We start from the raw sequence: 21,247 nt of genomic DNA, 5'->3' as shown, positions 1-21,247 counted from the left end.
TTATGATTACAAGTACCCATAGGAACTGGGTTTATTTATTCGTTCATACACTCACTATCCCAAGAAATATGTACTGAATGTTAATTATATTACATCTCCATTCTATGTGCTAAAAACATGGACGAAAATAAGAGACCAAGCCTCTGCTCCCATGTGGCTTACAGTTTTAGTGGAGACAGACATAAACGGGTAGTAATAAAAACACGATAGGCGCTGCAAACTGTTTAAAGGGGAGATAAAGCAGGAACAGGCAGATATAGATGAAGTGCTGTTTCAAGTAGGGTGCTATAACAGTCAGGGTCCCAGCAGGTCAGAGAGGGCAGCCTTAGGGGGTTTAAGTCAAGAGACCTAGTGAAGGAATTACTTAAAGAGCTATGTGAAGCATTAAGGAAACCCAGAAGCAATGGTGGAGGGCCCAGGCGTGGGAAACAGCATCAAGCCATTTACATCTTTAAGCCTGAGGAGGCGAGAGAAAAGAGCTGTGTTTCCAGAGCCTGCCCAGGGCTGTAGCCATGGAAGAAGGTCTGAGTAATGGGAGGTGCAGCCACACGCTCACTGCCGGAGCCAGAGAGAGGTAACAGGCCAGGGTTACAAAGTCCGCTGCGCGCTCTCCTCCCTCCTCCTCCACTCACGTGGGTGCCTCCCGTTGCTGACCCCCAGCAGAAGCTAGAAGGCAGGGGGGCCTGGTGACGGAGTCTGTGCCTCCTGGGTTGAGAAGGGTGGAGAAGGGGATACAGAGGGGCAAATCCAGGGCGACCAGCACAGGTGGTCAAAGAAGGCTATCCTGATGAGGTCACGCTTGAGCCGGCAGCTGAAGGAAACAGAGGCTGAGCCAGGTGGATGTCTTGCGAAGAAGCACCTGGGCGCGGGGAAGCATCGTGCAGAGGCCCCGAGGCAGGCGCATGCTGGTGTGCACGAGGAGAGCAGGAGAGACGAAGACGGGGAGCCAACGGGACCCGGTCGTGCAAGGCGAGTGGCTGTGCTCAGGGCGTCTGCTTTAGCCTGAGTGAGACGGGGAAGCGCCGGAGGAGGGACTTCAAATGGCTTTGAAAATGATCATTTTGACAGTTCTGGGAAGAGCGGTTTGGAGAGAAGCAAGACCCAGCTAGAAATCTGTACATTTATTTGATAAACATTTATTGAGTAGAGTTCCCCGTGCCCTACAGCAGGTCCTCACTAGTCATCTATTTCATACCCAGCGGCGTATATGTGTCAATCCCAATCTCCCAATTCATCCCACCCCCGCTTTCCCCGCCTGGTGTCCACACGTTTGTTCTCTACATCTGTGTGAGCTGGATGGTAGGGAATTGCAAAAGGGAGGGGGTACGTGTATACATATGGCTGGTTCACTTCGCTCCGCAGCGGGAGGTAGCACAACATCGTAGAGCAGCTGTACCCCTATAAAAAAATAAATACACATGAAAAAGGATAGTCAGTAAAACATTTGAAACCTTTAGAAAGGTACTTATTGAGTTCCTACTAATTGCCAGACATCGTTCTAGTACCTGGTGGCATAGCAGCGACAAAAAACCAAAATAAAACCATGCAATACCCCCTTACTTTGTGAAGGTTTGTGCCATAGTCCAGGCAAGAAATCAAAGTGGTTTCAACTAGGTCATCATAAGACAGACAGTATGAAGTGGTTGGGTTCTCGATACATTTTGAAAGCAGAGCCATTACAATTTGCTAGTAGATTGGACGGCATGATTGACATAAGGAGAAGAGAGGGCTCGAGCAGGACTCGGAGCCTTTCGACCTAAGTGAGTGGGAGCGTGGAGCTCCTGTTCCTGCACATGGGGATTTTGCAGGAGAGCTATGAGGACAAATTAAATATTTGTTTGGGCATGTTTACTGCAAGTTGTCTGTTGGACACACAGGTGGAAAGGTTGAGGGGCCCTGGGTTCATGGGTGTGTGGGGTGAGAGAGGGCAGAGCTGTTGTTCCACACCCACGAGCCCTTAGTACAGAGATGGTCTGCAGAGCCGTGGCGCCTTACATGTGAGACCACCTGGTGCATGCACGTGGGAAGAGAAGGCAAGAGGCTCCAGGGCGGAGCCCAAGTGCCAGCCGGATGGAGAGGGTCCGGGGCACAGGAATGAGGGGCTGCAATGCAGGAGACGGTCCGCGAGAGATCAGGACCTGGGAGCCGAGAGCAGAAGGGAGAAGGGAGGGGCAAGGGACCAAAGGCTGGATGTGAGGGCGGCAGGCTGATGAGTCACGGGAGGGCTGACAGGTGGCCATGAGTTTGGCAGTGTGGAAAGTCACTCGGGACCTTGACGAGCACTTGGGATGGCATTGCATTAACGTCTAAAATGCCCGCATAAAGGAATACCGCCCTTAGGAAAATAATCCTGAGTCCAGGGTCTTTCGGGCGGGGTCCCTGAGCATCCCGTCTGTGGATGGGATCCCTGCCCTCGTGCACTTACCAAGGAGGGTGAGCTGCAGCCGGGACCACACAGAGCTCTCCGCTCGCGCTGTGCTGGGGCCTGCCAGCTCTCCTGGGCCCCAGCACAGCTCTGCCTGCCTCTGCTTCCCCGAGCCGCACCTTCTGGAGCCTCGTTCAGAGAGGCCGCCGTGCAGTGTCGGCCCACCGAGGACCGCAGGGCCACTTGCTGCCATCCAAAGAGGGGAAGCACCAAATCACATTTGAGGCCGTAGCAATCTGTAGCTTTGACTGCAGATAACTTCTGAGTGCCCAGTTGCTCCTCATGGAAGTTTTGAAAACCTGCAGACAGACCAGAAGTTACAGAGTGTTCAGTGGGCCAAGCACCCCTGTCTAAATCACATTATCTCATTTTACTAGTTAATCTGCCAACACCTGCCTCCCGATCCTCACCTGGGTACCACCAGGCGGACAGGCGAGAGGGATGCTGTGAGAGAGGCCAGTGAGGAGGAGCCAGTGCCCTAGCTGCGTGAGACCCCAGGCCAGCTGTGAGGACCAGGTCACCCTCCTCGTAGACTTCTTCCAAATCTGGCAGGTGATGGGACAGGCCATTTCCTTCTTCAAGTGCGATCCCTCCAAGGTCTTAAATTCCGGTGCTAAAACATATGGCAGCTCTTCTCTTCTTCCTAATAAATTTGAAGTCATAAAATTGCCTGGGTAAAAGCAAGACAGCGAATGTTTCACCACCAGCCATTTAGTGGTCGATGGCAAACTGGAGCCACTAGGGTGCGTGTCAGCATTTGGGAGGGGCAGGGGTCAGAGAGAGGGGGAGAGGAGAGCCAGGGATCCAGGCTGGTCCCCGGGACAGCTCCTTCCCCAGGACAGTGTCCTCTCCAGAACGTAGGGAGGTGGCCGAGCCATTGCCACCTGGGAAGGGGACTGGATGGGAGCTTGGGGCTGGGCTCCTTAGACGCCGGAAGCCCAGCCTCCCCGGCGGCAGCCTGATGCTGTGTCCTGAACACAGTGGCAGGTGGTCATCGGCCAAGCACAGGAAATCTCCCTGTGATCCTCTTTCTAAGACCCTCAGAACTGGCCATCGGGAGTGAAGATGCAGCCTGGTATCTCTTGCTCTGGAACTGAGAGGGAAATGGGGCCTTATTGGGTATTCTCGTCTGCACAGAATTCTAGAAGAACACAAATGTGTTAATTATTGAAGAAAGGTAGTTTCTCTAATAATTTCTGGAAAACTTTTCTAAGTCACCACACATAGTTACATTTAGGGGTAAATATGTCCTAAAATTTCTTGTTCTTCAAAGACACCAAACGATCAAAGCGATTGGACGTGAATCCAAAAATACATCAAAACAAGTAGGATTTGGGAGATTTTAGAAAGAGGCTTGTGGAAACTGTGGTCATATTCTGGCACCTGAGTGTGGCCAGGTCCTCTCAGCCTTCCACAAAATGGCCAGAATCAAAAATGGCTAGATCAGCGGGGAGTGCCGGAGTGGACAAGCAAACAGACAAGAAAGACAAGTTACAACATGGCAGAACACTGTCAGAGAACTCTCAGAATACGAAGGAAAAATATATAACTGTGTCTTCTAAACTGTGATGCCTTTTGGGAATAACAGACCTTCCCATCACTAATAGGGGACCGAGGAGGCATCTGATGATGTAGAGATTCAGACCTGGAAGACGGAGGGCTCTGAAAGGCCGAGGGGAGCCCAGGAGGACTTAGCCCAGGGTTCCGGGGAAGCCCTCGCGGACAGTGGTCACCTCCAGCCTCCTCGGCCTTCCCGGCACTCCCCTAATCGAAAAGCTATCCTTGGAGGCTGTGTTTCCCTGACCCTGGGCAGAGTGGCTGGCGTCTTTGGGCTTTAGGGGGCCTTCCCTGCTGCCCCCTGCACTGCCTGCCCCGAGCTGGGCCCCGGCAGGACTGGACTCCACCCTCCGTCTCCACTTTCTCTTTGGTGCCGTCTGTCCCCTTGGCAGAGTCGGGGACAGAATCTCCCGCTGCCCCACGCTGTCAGCCTGTGACGAGGGCCAGCATGGAGGCCCGGTGCACCGTGACTCAGGGCCACATCGCTTTTCTGAGCCGAGCCCGTGTCTTGATGTGAAGACAGCTGTGCTCCTCCTGTCCCGGGGTGCAGGGGGGCTGCTGGCGCTGGGGCCCTCGGCACCGGTTCCAGCCTCACCTCTCTGTCCCCCACCCCAGATGGAGGCTTTACCTCCTCCATCTTCCTGGCTTCCATCCACTGCTGCCTTCCTGATACCTCATGGCCACTCATCCTTTCCTCACTCTTCCTGTAGAAAGGTCCCCAAAGCCAGGGCCCCTCACGAGGGGGACTGAGACCGACCAGGAGGTGAAAAAGCCAGAACTTCGTGGGTCCTTGAACCACCTGGCTGGGCTGCTCCACCTCCCGCCTCGTGAAGTTTGGGACGAGAAAACGAGAATCCCTCATGGCAGCCTTCATCCCTCCTGAGACCCACCATGAAACCTCCCCAGATCAACTTTTTAGTGCTCGGTGGGGATACAAAGTTGTTTGCATTCTTTCCCATAATCCAATCTTTTTCTATGTTTTTTCCCCCTGATATCTAGTCTGAAAAGCACAAGCAAAGGCCAAACATTGGCAAATCATAAAGAGATGAAGCCCCTTGCTGGGCCAGGTGAAGGAGGGCTGCTGGGGACCCAGAATCCCAGATCCATATGCGACTTGAAAGAATAATAAACCGGCGTTTGCTGTTGCCGTGACGACTCTCTGGTGTGATGGAACTCTTCTCAGTTAAAAATGACGTCGCGGTCACTGTGCCCGGATCCCAAGGTGATGGGCTCCAACTCGATGCCTTCGTTATTTTTCCTTAAGAAGTTGTCAGCAAATATTTGGGAACTTAAACCAACAGTCACCCATATGCTTAAAAGGCGCCCATCGGAGGACCCAGCAACCTGCATAAGGCGGCACTGCAGACGTCTGGCATCTGTGGGGAATATGCTGGAACCGTCCCGAGAACAGGGTCACCCCGCGAATCCCACTGTAAACACGTCCAGCAAAGGTGGGGAGGGTCTGCATCCTTCCCCATCTTCTCTCCCACCCTCCGCCCAGACGGAGCCGGGCTGGGTGTCTGGTTGTCGGGAGACTGGGCTGGCAGCCTCCACGCCAGCTCTGAGGTGCGTCTGTTTCGATTGTAGATGAGGTGCCACCAAACTCCTGGGCCAAGTCTGCTTCTGCCGACGTCCTCTCATCTTTCTGAACCTCCACGTTAGCCTCCCCGACCCCCGGTCACTAGCTGCCCAAGGCTCCAAGCCCTGCTTCCCTAAAACCTTATCACACTCAAGACTGTCCAAACGCCCCCCGCCTTCCTCTTAGAGTCCATCCCGGGATTTCACAGCTGCCCAGGGCACCTGGGATAACCCGGGGAACCAGCTGGAGAGGTGCTTACCTGTGAGAGAGAAGCAGGTGAGTGTACCCCGCGGCAGTCCGTGATGCCTGGTGGGGGCAGGAGATGAAAGCCGTCATGAGCCTTCCTGACCCCTCTGCCTGGCCCCGTGGCCAGCCTCCTTTGGGGCCCTTCTGGAAGATGACCATGAGGTCCACTGAGGTTTGCCACCCACGTGTACGCATTAAAGACAGTTTGTCATATGAAATGATGGCTAATCGTTTCATTACATCATCGCTGCCTGCAGAAGCTGGGTAATCACTCCTGGGGTGCCTCCACGTCAGGACCAACAAACTACGGCCCGTGGGCCGAACTCATGCCTGTGTTTGTAAACAAAGGTTTTTGGGGACACAGAGCACTCACCATTTACACTCACACACAGCCTGTGTCGGCTTGCACACGACAAGGGCAGAGTTGAGAGGTTGCAACACCACCTGCACGGCCCTCAAAGCCTAAAATCATTGCTCTCTGACCCTTTATAGAACAACTTTGCTGACACCTGGGCAACGCTTCTCAAATTTCCTTGTGAAGCACTGGGGAATCTCCTTCACATTTTAGGTCTGGAGTGGGGCCTGGGATTCTGCATTGTACCAGGCCATGCTTGTTAGTAACAAGTCCCTAAAGCAGTGGTTCTAGGTCCCGGCTTCATATCTGAATCACTTGGTCAAGCTTCAACAAACCCCATGTCCAGACCCGGCTCAAACCGGCGAGGTCGGAAGGGATGGGGTGACACGTGAGCAGGGTACCTGTTAGCTCCAGGGGCGCAGCAGGGGTGGGAGGAGCCTCGGCCAGCCCCTGTTGTCGCCGCCCGAGAATTTCTAGGATCTGCACTCCCCCTTGTCACACTGTTGCCCCCCCCTGCGGAGGACAGTGCCTGGACATTCCAGGGAGCTCTTTGGGAAGCTTTCTGACGAACGAGGGCGCGTGTCTGACGTGACCTGGCCACGTTGCTCGCGGTGTGTGTGTAAACACAGCCCTGGCGGGGGCCGGGGGGCCACAGGCAGCTGCTCCCTGTGATTTGCTCCCCCCCTGCCCCCGGGTCCACTGCTGCGATGTCCACATCTCGCGGGGCAGCTCGGAAAGTGGACCCTGCCGCCCTGAACACGGGCAGGTGTGGGTGAGTAATGTTATTCCAGATGCGGTCCAGACGGGATCGCGCAGCTGGAGAAGTGCCAGCGTCAGCTAACCAGGGAAGCCGCATGCGTTGGCCTGGCTGCAGGCGAGCTTGAAGTCGGTTATAAATACACTCAGGAGGGAGAAGTCTTGCCTTGTTTTTTCCCATTTTCTTAAAACTAATTCTCATCAGCCACACTGGTGATGTAGGTTTGAGGACAATTTCTGCGTGGGGTTTCTCCCCATCACTGTAACGCAGGGCCTTGGGCCTGGCTCCCCAGAGTGGAGTGGGTGTGACCTCCCCAGGCACAGGCAGTAGAGGGGGCATTACCCGTAGAGGATTTAAAAGCAAAGCCAGTGATAAAATACTCCCAGACCCTGGCCCCATCTTGGAACCCACGGGGTCTCTGTCGGATCAGGGGACCATAGTGGACCAGACATGATTGCTAGGATGGCCAAGATGATGACCATCCTGAATGATCAAATCCCCCTGCCCTTTTGGGTTCCAGGCAGAACTGCCAAGATCCACCCTCCCCATATGACTTGGATGAGACTCGCAGATGCCCTCTGGTTACAACAAGCCCAGCCCCCGACCTGAAATTCCCATTCTTTACCTCACTGATGATTAGCTGAACTGTTTGTCCCCACTGACAAATCTGGATGAAATGCCTACTTGACCAAATGTTAGTCAGCTCTGGGAACCCACTTGGAACCCCAGAAATGATAAGAAAATTATTTTAAGCTGGAAACATTTGAGAATAATAGATGTAGAAAGAAGCCTCCTCGGAGCTTCCCTGTTTTGCTTAAAGACAGTGACTTCCAGCAAAAGAGGCTGCCATCAATTCCCTCTTTAGGGTGTGTCTGCTTCCAGGGGAGAGATCAAGAGTAGACCTACCACAATTCCCCTCTCTGGGGAGAGTCGTGGCCTTGAAGAAGGACCACTTGAACCTGCATAAACGAACATTATCACAAACTTTCTTGCTTCTCATTTGTTCTCCTAAAAACCCATTTGTCTTTCCTAAAGAAATCTTTTTATTCTTCCCCCCAAAGCTTTTTCTCCCCCATCCCTTTAACCTACTAACTTGGGTATATGAGCCCCAAATTCTAACCACCCTATTGGATTACTCATCACTGAGTATTCCCACATTGCATGTGTAATTTTTTCTCCTGTTAATCTAGCTTCTGTTGGTTTAATTCACATGCCTCAGTTACAGAACCTAAGAAGGTAGAGGAGGAAAACTTTTTTTCTCCCCAGCGCAGGCTTCTCTCTTTCCTCGAGGCCCTGAACTTTGACCAGCACTTGGATATGGGAACATGGAATGCTTGCTCCCCAGAACATTCCCTGATTAACTGTTCCATCACACCACCCCCTTACACCCAGTTCTTTCTAGCCTTGATTGCGCCTCCCTATAGAAGAAAATTTCTTTCCTTCTGACCTCGGAGACTCCTGCAGATCTCAAGGTCTGAGATTCTCCCTATGGCAGTAACCCACCCCACCCCATTGTAATAATCCTCTTGAAGAAAGCCTCTCCCTCTCTCGGGTTTATTTCTCATTGCCAGTGATCAGAGACACAGTGGTGCCACAGCCTGGCCTGACAGCCACACCAGTGACCCCCGTAGAGTTGGCTGTGTGGCCATCTCATCTATTCAAGATTGCTTAGGTGTTACTGTGCTCTCTGAAAGCAACTCAACGGCAGTAGCTTAATTGAATTGTGCGTAAAGAACGGGAAAGCCTTGAAACAGGCAAGCCTGAATCTCATAAAACAAGATGAGCATAATGTACAGTTGCGTCCTGTCATATCTTCTTGCAGGTCAGGCCCGTTTTGACTCAAATCTACAAAACTTCCGCAATAATGCTTCATTACTGTCACAGCCTCAATCACCTCAAGCCCAAGGAGGCAGGAAGGCTCAGGGAGGCCCATCGAGCGTCTAGAGAAACGTGGCGTCCCTGAACTTCACGCACCTGGCGAGTGGGAAAGGCCCCTCTGAACCACTTTAATTTCCACTAATATACACACCCCGTCATCTTGTTTTCGGTTTCTCCAGGGAAGAGCAGCTTTGATTTCTGTCTCTTCTCATTCTCTTGTACTTCTTACTTTATATTAGAACACTCTCTTAGGGTTTGAACAGAAGACTATTTGAACAGGAAAAGAGCAGGGTTTTGTGAACACGTTTTCCCAATTTACATTTTCAAGTTGAAGAGACCTTGAGATCCCAGCCTCCCATGGAATTAAGAAAGAGACGGAACTCAGTGGCCATGGAGGGTGACCCCCTTTTCCAGCCTCTGGGCTGCAGCCCGAGCCCTGGCAGCCTCCCCGGTGGGGCCTGGACCACCCCCGCGCCTCAGGTCTACCCACCTTCCCACACACCACAGGGCTCTGAGGGGACCTTTTGCATTTTCCGTGGGGTTGGTGGAAACAGGAGCCATGAGCAGGACAAGCTGGCAGGCTGTAGACCTCCCAGGCAGTCATTTCCTCACCCGGGACACCCCGAGGGCACTGCCGGCCCCATCCCTTGCCTAGACCAGGATGGCGGAGGTGTTGCCTGGGCCCCCAGGAGGGTCTGCAGCCGCGGCTCCACGAGAGTCAGCCTCAGCCCCGTCGGTTCTCAGCTGCCTCCTGTGCTCTCTGCTGCCCTTGAAGTGTCACTTTGACAATGTGACTTTGAAGACACATCCAAGCAACCAAAGTGGTGAAATCTGACCTGTGCAAGTTTGTTCTTCTGGCCTTGATTTGCTTGTGGGGGAGAAAGATTTCCTCCTCAGTGAAACATTAAGTAGCAGATAAACAACATCCGATGTATTTGGAGTTTAAAATGTTTTAACAGTTGGGACTTGTCACCCTCATATTTGAAAAGCAGTGTTTGTACACATGTTACACACACACCAACACAAAATGCTTCAACCTAAGAGACATTCAGGTCTTCGTTCACCTACTCTGATCCTAGACTGTGAGTCTCTGCAGCCGTTTTAACTATTTGCTGACGAAGCCATTACCCAGGGGCTGAGGGGGCATCCTCACTGGCGGCTCCAAGGTCAAGTCCCTTCCAGCCAAGCGTTCTCCGAACAGCCCCACGTAGGCCCTCGATCTACAGTTAGAGGAAATCTTAACATCCGTCCAGTTTGACTATGAAAAGGCTGCATTCTGCCCGCAGGGTGCAGGTGTTTAATTGTTTATAAAACACATCGTTCTATCTCCAAACCAGGACGTTGTCGGGAAGCCCTCCACCCCATTCCAGATGTCAGAGAGGAGGAAGCCGGTGCGACCCCCATCCTGTGCAGCCATGGCCTGGTGGGCCGCCCGGCCCCCTTTCTCCTCTGGCGGCAGCTCTTCCGCTGCACTGCGGGCCAGGAGGGAGGAAGGGCCAGGCTGGGGACAGGGCTGGCCAGAAGCAGTTCTGAGTCAGTCTCAGAGCCCACGGAGGGACTCGCCACTGCTCAGGCCCGTGTCTCAGCAGCAGAAACTTCGAGAAGCCCCCCGAAGGAGAGCCAGCTGTTGTGCCGACAGTAAAGCAAGGAGGAGAAGGTCAGTGTCAGAGGAGGCCAGACAGGGAGCTGGGCTTTTACCCGGCCAGGTGCTAACGGGACCCGTCCCCAGGCAGCGTCCGTGGAGACCCCGTGGGACGTGGGGAAGCAGGCTGTTGGATGATGACGCACAGGGTAAAATGGATACGCACGAGCCTGTGCTCACTTACATCCTACTGACAGAGATAAATGAATAAATAAATGGAGGGCAGGGGACGAACTTGCCATACAGAAGAATTTCAGATAATGTATGGGCAAGCTCCCTCTTCCCCCAGGAGGGGGGGCAGTTGAATTCTCTGCCCTTTGAGCATCGGCTGCACTTAGTGACTTAGTTCCCAAAGAACAGAAAGTGAACAGGGAAAATGGTACCTTCCTGGTGGAGACCCCCTCAGATCCCAGCTTACCCTCGAGATCGGGGTTCATGTCACCTGGATAAGCCAGGTGTGTGAGTCACACACCCCCTGCTATACTGTGCCCAGAGGGCTCCTCACCTCCAGGACTCTCCCCACAAACCAGCGACCTCAGCGTCATCATCAGATAGAACATCGGACAAACCCGAGGTGAGGGGCAAACGTCAGGAGAGTCTCTGCAAAACTGTTGGAGCTAAAAGACAAGGAATGACTGAGAGCTGGTCCCAGATTGGAGGAGGCTGAGGTCATGTGACGACTGAGTACAGTGAGGGTCCTGGGTGGGGTCCTGGGACAGAAAAAGGGCACTGGCAGGAAAACTGGTGACTCCAAACAAAGCCTTTAGTTCTGTTAACTGTGTTGTACCCGTGTGAATTTCTTAGTTAAAAAGTGAGCCTCTAAACGTAAGACGTTAACAAAAAGGGAAACTGAGTGGGGAGTAGACAGGAGCTCTCTGAACTATCTTGGAAAATCGAAAATTATTCCAAGAGAAAAACTTACTTTACAAAATGTGATTAAATGAGTGAGTGGATCCACCAACGAATTTGATGAGGGTGCATACATTAAGAGGCCCTGGAATCTAAAGAAATCATATAAATGAACTTATTTACAAAACAGAAATGGACTCACAGACATAGAAAACAAACTTATGGTTACCAAAGGGGAAGTTGGGGAGGGATAAATTAGGAGTTTGGGATTAGCAGATACACATACTGTATATAAAATAAACAACAAAGACCTATTTTGTAGCACAGGAAACTATATTCAATATCTTGTAATAACCTATAATGGAAAAGAATAAGAAAAAGAATATATATATATATGTAAAACTGAACTGCTTTGCTGTACACCTGAAACTAACAAAACATTATAAATCAACTACATTTCAATTAAAAAAAAATTTTTTTAAAAAGGCCCGACCACAGGAGAGGAGGTAGATGGTCCGGAGTTCTTGCATAAATGTGCAGTTTGCTAAGTGTAACTTGTTAATACTCGCTAATCAATAGCTACAGTTACCATTTCCAATATCTGTTGATTTTCAAGAAATTCTTTCTCTGAGTATAATAGCAATGATAACCTTGCTGATTGAACTTAGAGAAACATCTATGTGCTGGTTGACACAATGACAGATCAGGCTGCATCATTAATTAGTGTTCAGCTTGACAGGGACACACAGACTGACCTTAAAGGGTTTCTTCTAACCTGGTCATCAACAACAACAGGCTGCCCACTGCACGCATAGCTTGTCTAGGAAGACGTTTTCTCTGTTCTGAGTGGATATGGGGACTCATGTTTCTGGATAGACTATCTACGATTCTGCTTACCGAGTGCAGCAAAAATCCTTGGACATCACATACAGAACACACAGAAGAAGACACTGAAGAGGGGGAGAAGAAGACAGACCAGTTAGAGACCCTCAAGACCCAAGGAATAACATGAAGATGAGTTCCCTGGGTTTTCTTTTAGCCTCATGTACCCCAGACAGGACATGGGAGAAACCAGAAACCCCAAAATGCCAATAAGTACAGACCAAAAAAGCTCCAACCAGAGCTTGCTTTTGAGACCAGGAAAGGGGTGGCCTTCTAAGACAAAGCTACGAGGCCAAATGCTGGTGAGGTTGTGGAGAGACTGGGCCTCTCGCGTCCTGGCAATTACTTTGGCACCTTCTTGAAAAGCTAAACACATGCTTACATACGACCCAGCCACACTCTTAAACATTTCTCTCAGGAAAATAAAGAAACACGTCCACACAAAATCCTGTGCTCAATAGTTTATAGCAGTTTGATTTGTGATGAGCAGAAAACTGGTAGCAGTCAAATGCCCCTCAATAGGAAAAGGATTAAACCTTATACAGCTTGACCATAAAGATGAATGAACTATGGGTAGACACATTGACTTGGTGGATCTCAAGGGCACATCCCAAGTCGGCGACCCCAAAAGGTCACATGCTGTGTGATTCCATGTATGTAACGTTCTCCAAATGACAAAAGTACAAGGAGGAGAGAGGATTAGTGGTGCGGAGGGATGTGGGCATGATAGGAGGGGAGCATGAGGGGGCCCGTGTGTTGGGATATTTATGACCTTGATGGCGGTGGAGGCTATGTGAGTCCACACATGTGATGCAATGACTTAGAACTTCACCCTTAGTGCCCATGCCCAATTCCTGGGTTTGATATTGTGCTGCAATTACGGAATATGGAACCACTGGGGAAACTGGGTGAACAGTTCATGGGACCTCTTACTACTACCTCTGCAACTTCCTGCTTCAAAATATAAAAGATTTGTTAAAGAAAATGGGGAGAGATTACATCTTTTGATAGTTATTTTATTTATTTATTTATTTATTTATTTATTTTTGGCTGTATTGGGTCTTCGTTGCTGCGCGTGGGCTTTCTCTATTTGCAGAGAGCGGGGGCTACTCTTCGTTGCGGTGCACGGGCTTCTCATTGCGGTGGCTTCTCTTGTTGCGGAGCACGGGCTCTAGGTGCGCGGGCTTCAGTTGTTGTGGCTCGTGGGCTCTAGAGCACAGGCTCAGTAGTTGTGGCGCACGGCCTTAGCTGCTCTATGGCACGTGGGATCTTCCCGGACCAGGGCTCAAACCCGTGTCCCCTGCATTGGCAGGTGGATTCTTAACCATTGCGCCACCAGGGAAGTCCCGAGATTACATGTTAGTATCAAACCACATTCACCTCAAACACGGGAAACATGTGCACCCGGATTCTTGGGTTGTACACTCTTGCTGCCTTTCAAGGTCATTCGAAGTCCACCCTCGGTTCGAGGTCTCGGCCACAGCTCCTGAGGCCGGTCACCATGCATGCAACTGTCGTGCAGGTAAGTGTTACTTAGCACGTGGGAACAGCCGACATCTGTGCTGCACAGAGGCAGCGACCAGGGAGACTGTGGCCCTGACTTTCTACAGAAAAACCATCAGGCAAGGAAGAAAAAGCAGCCCTTAGATTACAACTAAGGTAATCCCTTAGTTGTCTTAAATTCTGGACAAATATTATTCCGCCTAGAAATGCAGCCTCTCGGAAAGATTTATAGGCATAAAAGGTATGTTTATATAAAACAGCTGTAATTTAGAAAGAAGCTAGCAATCTTAGCAGACTTGTGCATTCTTTCAAGCTTGGAAAATTCGTAATTAGCATCTGGGCTGAGACCACTCACCAGCACTTGTGTGTTTGGGATTCAGAAAACGGGCCCTGGACGTTGAGTGCGGGCTCCTCAGCAGGGATGGGGAGGATGAGGTGAGCCGAAACTGGACTGGCTCTCGCTGTGTGAGTTCCCTAGGGCGCCTTAACAAAGCGCCAGCCCACAGGCTCGTGGCTTCAAAGCACACACGTGCGTTACCTTACTGTTCTGGGGCCAGGAGTCCACAGTGGACGCACTGCGCTGAATTCAGCATCCGCAGGCTTCCTTCTGGAGGCTCTAGAAGAGAATCCAGCTCCTTGCAGTTTCAGCTCGGAGAAGCTACCTGCAGCCCGCGCTCGTGGCCCCTCCCTTCCTCTTCAAAGCCGGCAGCGGTGGGTCGAGTCCTCTCGTGCTGCCATCTCTCTGGCTCTCCCTCTTCTGCCTCCTCTTCCCCATAAGGACCCATGTGATTATGTTGGCCCCAGCCAGATAATCCTGGACAATCTTCCCATCTTGAGGCCAGCTGATTCGCAACCTGTCTCCATAAGCCTCCTTCCTTTTCCTTTGCCAGGTAAGGCAATATATTCACAGGTTCTGGGAAGCTTTGGGGGCGTCGTTCTGCTGACCATGCTGGCCTTGCCAGTTAAGGCTGCCCTGGACCTCCGGCTCCACTGGCTCAGGGCCCGCCACCCGAAGTATCTGCTCTCTCAGGGCGTGGCTGCTGTGGGTGAGTGGGTTTGGGTTTCTTTTTATTTCTCGAAAGCGCACACAGAGTTCTCACCACATGCCCGGCATGGCCTCATGTGCCTTCATCTTCACAGCCCCGGGAAAGGTGAAAGCATCATCCCCATTTTACAGATGAGGACGGTGAGGCTCAGAGAGGGTACCTGGCTTGTTCACGTGGCTGAGCTGGGACTCACACCCGGTGGTCTGGGCCCACACCCACGGCGTCTTCTCCTCGCCTGTGAACTCACTGGAAAGGCGGCGGGGGGAGATGTGAAGTGTGTGTCTACCCTGCGATGAGCAGGCCTTGATGGTGTGTCAGCCCCAGATCCCTTTCAACAGCAGAAAGCTGATGGGAAGAGTCGGCCTGGCCCGGCCAAGAGGAGCCCGTGGGGCTGGGTAGGCTGGCTGAGCCAGGAAGGGCAGCTCGCTTGCCTCGCTGCCCATCGCCGAGACCCGGGCCCCCCGTTCCGTGTCCCGGGGGCTGGGGATGGGGAAGTGTGTCACCGCCTGCCTTCCCCATCCCTTCTGCGGAAGGCCATGCACAGGGGGTCTGCCCGTGGCTGCACGGCCCAGCTTGGCCTCTGCAGGCCCCTGTGGTCCCTCCCGCCCACCTGGAGAGGCCTGTAGTCCGAGGCAGCACTGGGGCTGGAGAACGAGGTGTACTGGCTTTGGAGGGAGCAGGGGCTGGACCCTGAGATGTGGTGATTGAGGGACATTGAGCTGATGTCCACCTCGGGGTGCGTGCAGCCCCGAGACAGGCGTTCCAGGACCAGGAGGTGGTTTCAGATGGCTTTTCCCTTTGCTGTTCCTGCAGCTCATCCAGGGCATTGCTTAGGGGCTGGGATTCCGTAGACACAGCGGTGGAAATCGTGGCTCTGGGTGCTGAGAACAAAGAAAATCTCGTGTCTTCATCTGGATTTGCAAGGGGTGTAAATGGAGGGGCTGCTTTGCTGGGCTGAGGATAAGGCAGGGCGTGGTGGGGAGATGCCTGGAGGGGCCGGAAAGGGCGCCTGGGAAGGGTGTTCGGGGACCTGGGGAACAAAGTTGAGATGGGGCCCCAAGGGGCAGGTGGGGTCCTGCAGGAGAAAGGGGCCGGGCCCTGGGCTGGGAGGGGAAAGGCCCTGCTGCGGGTGGTGAGCGAGGGGCCCCCGGTGTGGAGCCTCTGCTCCCCCGGGCTGTCCCCTGGGGAGTGGTCTCTGCACTCTCAGATGCACCAGTGCCCGCTGCTGTGTCGGGTGGGTCTTCCACTTGCATGGGCAGGTGTGCAAAGGGCTGTACTCTAGCCAAGGCCAGCGGGTTTCATGCTGAGGGGCCCCTGGGTGGGTGAGAGCACAGGGTCCCCAGGCGGAAGCAGGGGTCTTTCTTACCCTCCCACCAGCTGGGTCTGCTCTGGCCCCGCCCTCGTGGAGCTGGTTCCCCCCAAGGCTGCAGGGCTGCCTGTGCAGGATGCTCCGGAGAAACAGTATCCACGTAAATGCTGCAGGGCTGCCCTGCGGAATCCACCCAGGTCAACAGCTGAGAACGTGCAGCTTCCCTGGAAGGACCTGGGGCTGGAAGGAGAAGTCACCCCACTCCTGCAGGCGAGGGGGGCTTTCGAGGCCGCTGGGTCCTGCTGAGTGGAGCCGGATGCGCTCACGTCTGGCGGAGGAATCTTCCCAGCCAGGACGGCAGGAGCCCACATCGTCTCCTTGATGCCCATGGGGAAGGACCTTCTCACTGCTTCTGGAGATGCTGCCAGAGAAGCTCACGGCACCCACAGTGAGGCCTTTGACTGAGGCAGGCAGTCAGCCTCAAGAGGACTCGCGGGGAGAGAAGTGCCGTCTCCTTACTTCATCATCATGGACGATGCCGAGACCCAGCGGGCGATTCACAGCCGCGTCGCCGCTGACGTAGGGCCCGCTCTGTCTCCTGTGCCACGAACACCCTCTTGGCGGGGACTCAGCCCTGACCTCGGCCTCATCTACCAGGGTCTGGAAGCTTCTTCCCTCTGCTCGTGACAACTGCACAGACAGATGAGGACGCGGGGCTGAGCTTGGCTCCAGCCTCCTTCCCGCTGGAGCTCCCGTCCAGGCCTGCGTGGGGACGTGGGCCCTGCCTTATGGGCGTCCTCGTAGGATTCGCCCTCCAAACTGGTTCAGGCTGTGGACCGCACCCGACACACGCGTTCCTGGGGCTGCGAACACGCATGACCGGTCCACTCTGTGGGGCACGGGGACCAATGGGCGTGTGGTCCCAGAGCGTCACCCCTGGGGGGTCCCCCGGCACCCCACCCTGCCTCTGCACTGCCCCACAGGGCTCAGGAGCCCAGAACTGCGTAGCCCTTGCTCAAGGCCACGCGCGTGCTGGGTCTGGGCTCCGGCCTCCTGGAGATCTGGTTCAAAATGCGTGTGGGAGTCTCCCCGAGAAGGGAGCTGGGGCAGCTGTGCCGGGAGCCGGCGGGGGGACCGCGGACACCGCGGAGCCATGCGGCCCTCTGTGCGTGTTCCCAGGAAGCTTGGACGCAAGCCAGTCCCCAACGGGCTGGGAGGGGGGCCCGGCTGGGCTGCAGGGGCCCCGGGTCTTGGGGCACAGCCTGTGGGAGGTCGCAGGCCGTAGGGAGGAGCTGGGGTGTCAGTGCCAGGGGCGCTGGTCGGGGGATACCAGCCCGGCCGTAGGGGGTCTGTTTACATGTTCGGGACTGGGGTGGGGACGGCGCTGGGGCAGAGAACTCGGGCCTGCCGTGGCCTTCCAGGCTGGAGACAGACAGGGACGTGGGGCAGCCTGAAATGAGCCAGGACCTCAGAGGGGGCGCCTGGAGGGCTGAGGCCGGGCTCTCACGCCCTTTGAGAGAGCAGCTGCAGGCCAGTTTGAGGGAAGAGGCTCGGACCCCAAACCTGGGGGACTGCTGGGGACCTTCTTTCCATCCCACGGGTCCCCAGGGCGCCCCCTTGGCAGGACAACCTGGGGAAGGGGGGCGTGAGCCCCCTGCCCCTGGTCACTGGAGGGGGGTCCAGGCCTGTGGAGCTGCCCTGGCTGAGGGCCCTCCACTCCTCGCTCACCCCCGTGTGGGGAGCTGCCTGGACAGCCCCTGGAGGGAAATCCAGCCATTTCTGGTAAACCCTTGGAGAGGCTTTCTGCTGCTTTCGAAAATGGGAACTTAGCCAAAAGGAAAATGAAAATGGAATGGCTTAAAACTTAAGCACATCACTTGCTGCCTGTGGGAATTCCCCCGGAAGAGTGGGACACCTGACATGCCATCCTCCCCCTCTGTAGAAGCTTCTCATCTCAGGGCGGGGTCGGAGGTCACAGGGTCGGGTCAGGGAGGAAGCACGTGGGGCACTGATTCCCTCTGTTCCCAGGTCGTGACTCTCCAGCTGTTGGCAACCCGCCCCCCTCAGTTCGTCCTCGGCAGGTGTGCTGCGTGCACGGGGGGTGACGCGTCCCCCTTGAGCTGTCCCAGCGTCGTCCCAGTTCATCCACTCTCTACAGGGATGCTCCCACCTGTAAGAAGAATGGGCCCCGGGAGCCCGTGGGAAGGACATCTGGGTGTCTGTCCCCTGCTCTGAGGTGGGCTGGCAACCAAGGGGGCTGTCAGAGTGGGGAGGGGCCTGTGGGCGTGAGAACCTAGGCTTCTTCCTGGAAACTGAGGCACGCTGCTTCGGATGCTGAATGCCAGACTTGTGGTGAGTTTATTGTTTATAAAGGTCATTTGATAAGATTGACCTAAAATGTCAAAATGAAAAGTTTAAAAATCCAGATTTTTAAAATAATTTTTTTCTTAATAGTTGATATTCAGTAATACAAATCACAATTTGTATTTTGTGTTTTGGATATCTTACTGTTTTGAGAAAATTGTTAAAATATGTACAGTCATTTTACTTTTTTGAAAATTCGTATTTAATTTTTGATAAAATTCATTTTCTTACATTCTGAATGTCATCGAATTTTATTTTTAGTTCTATAATATTCCTGTCAAAAGTACACAGTTCTGAAAACTCTGTAAGTAACGTAAGAATTAGAAATTTTGCAGAAATGAAAGCAAACAACCCTGTTTTATGGACTTTGTTTATGGGATTCGTATGTCCCTATTTATTATTCACTCGACCTCACCAGGCAACCAACAGAGCTGTCAGCCACACGTAACGGGGACCAATTCAGTCACCTTTGCTATTTTGCCACCTTTCAATAATGTACAAACCACAGATATACATGTATTTTTCAGTGCTGTCATATGAGGTACACTTGTCAAGGTAGGAAGATGGACATATTACAGTATAATTTGATAGGTTGATTTTTAACTTCCAAATAAAGACTTAGAATATGTTTTGTGGCCTCTATCTGTCCTGGCAGACCTGCTCCGTGGCCGTCCTTGGGCAAATCATTGTCCTGACCCTTTACCTCCCCCCAAAATCAGGGAGGCCTGCAGGATGGTGACCGTGAACTTGGGTCCTCACCGCACGGGGTCTGCCAGAGCGTCCGGCACAGAGCAAGGCCCTCATACACGTGTGGGACTAGGCGGTGGCCTGTGGGATCCTCCTATACCTTGCTCGTTCCTCCCCAAGAAGCACTGGCCACAGTTACAGCAGGCGGCCATGCCAGCGCGCTCACGTGCACTGTGGGTGTGCAGATGGTCCCACGTGTCCCAGGAATTTACCCGGCTTTGGAGCTGACAGTGTTAAGTCTAATTAAGGGCCTGCACCCTGAGCACCGGGCAGGTATTCTCCTCCCCAGGTGACTGACTCTGAGGAGGCAGCACGGAAAAGGCCACATTTGCATCACGAAGCCGGGCTGGGTAGTGACAGACGCCCAGCCACCAGGAGGAGAAGCTGAGACCGAGAAAAGGGGGTTCCCAGGATTCAAAACAGGACCTCAGAACGGCAAGCCGGTCTTCAGAGACTCATTGTCCTTGGTCAAAAATAGAAAAGCCATCTGAGATGATCCCAACCCCCAGCGGAGGAGCGGGGCCAGACTGCCCACAGGGGCGGCAGCGGCCTTGTTGACTGGGTAACAGACACCGTTAGAAGCACTTTATCATCACTCCTCCTCCCTGGCCTTACCTCCTGCCTCACTCCCCCCCTCCTTTCCACACGTGGCTAGTGGAGGCCTGGAGCCTTCCACAGGGAACCACGGCACAGAGGGGGCAGGAGTGGACTCAGCAAAGCACTGGCACCAAAGCCCGCGGGTCTGTGGGAGGTTCTGCGGACCCTGGTCCCCTGGATGCATCTGCAGTCTCCGGGGCTGGGGGCCAGGGTCTATCCTGGTTGGAGGGTCTCTGAGTAGAAAGAATGCTCGGAGCGGCCCTGTGGGCTCCTCCCGGGCCTGGCAGAGAGTCTGGCCATGGCCTCCACGTTCAGCCGCTGGAGTAGACGTGGACAGGCCAGTGATGCTCTGGGTGCTGCTGGACCACACGAGCCTGATAAGGAAACCTCTGCCAGTTATAGAAGGATGGCCTGGGCTGAGAACCTAGGGGTTCGTGGGGAACTTAACGGCGCCTTCCTCTGCCCTTTCGCTCCCCCTCCTTCTCTCCACCTCTGTGCCCAGGGGCCTGGCTGCTGGGGCCTCACTGCCCTTCTCCCAGTGGGACAGCGGCAGCACGAGGAGGTGGGGTGCCATCTGTGATGACTGCAGAGTCCCAGTGTGGGGGAGGGCAGGCCTGGCCGAGAAGTGCAGCCCCTCCACACCTACCAGTCGGCACCCCGGCCTCCGCTCCCTTCGCCAGTGGGCCCCGGGGGCCGGCATCTGGCCCCGCCTTGCCATTATTTCTGTTTGTGTTTGCGCCATTTCTTGGGTAACTGAGCTTACCCATGAATTAATGATGGAATTTGTATTTGTGCATTGTAAATGTTGTAACTTTAGAACCAGTTGCATAAAATATGAGAAATGTATTTATAACAGAGCTTGTGTATTACCATAAGAGTTTCATTGGGGGAAATAGGTTTAAGCATTATCATCATGAAAGAAAGTATTTCATTTCTCCTTGTTTACAGTGCACAGTTCATTGGTTTTCTTTTTTTAAAGGGAGAAATGAGAAGAGTCCATGCTGAAAATGCAGAATGAATTCAGATCCGTTCACCTCTCGAGACGTATTGTGGACAAAAAGAAAAACAAAGCTGGTGAATTGTGGGAAGACATCTCTGAAAAATCCCAGCATCACTTGAGCCGGTGCGAAGTAAGTAAGTAAGGAGCGAAATGTTGTCATGTTTATTTACAGCTCAAGGGGTCAAGTCATACATTTGAAAACTATTCTTATGGGTTTTGTGAAGCTGATTGATAAAGTGTGTAGGATGGAAACTGCTTTACCCGCGGGTCGGCGCTCTGACCTCTGAGGGCTCCGCTCCAGAGCCGGAGGCCTGGCCTGTGCGCTCCACGCAGACCTGCCCCTGTTCAGCCACGGCCACTGGCCCAGGCCTATCGTAGAAACAGGGAGTCCTGCCAAAATGAGCAAGTGCTGAGAAGAGAGAAGGCAGAGCCGGCTGTGACCGAGACTCCTGCCTGGCATGCCTGCTCCCTTATTCAGTCACCTCCTGTGACATGAGGCCCTTCCACTGCC

General features: G+C 53.5%; 1 long non-coding RNA gene across 1 annotated transcript in view; it reads left to right on the top strand.

Moving 5' to 3' along the window:
* LOC133092520 (uncharacterized) overlaps window positions 1-20,740 on the top strand; it is a 347,721-nt gene extending 326,981 nt beyond the window's left edge. Inside the window, exon 3 of the long non-coding RNA XR_009701062.1 lies at window positions 20,716-20,740. This is a non-coding gene — a long non-coding RNA (uncharacterized LOC133092520). The remainder of the gene's footprint in view (window positions 1-20,715) is intronic.
* Window positions 20,741-21,247: the final 507 nt, after the last annotated feature.

Source organism: Eubalaena glacialis, chromosome 1 (genome assembly GCF_028564815.1).
Source record: "Eubalaena glacialis isolate mEubGla1 chromosome 1, mEubGla1.1.hap2.+ XY, whole genome shotgun sequence".
NCBI classification, from domain to species: Eukaryota; Metazoa; Chordata; class Mammalia; order Artiodactyla; family Balaenidae; genus Eubalaena; species Eubalaena glacialis.
Note: the sequence above shows the minus strand (reverse complement) of the source record. Positions and strands in the feature narration are given on the sequence as shown.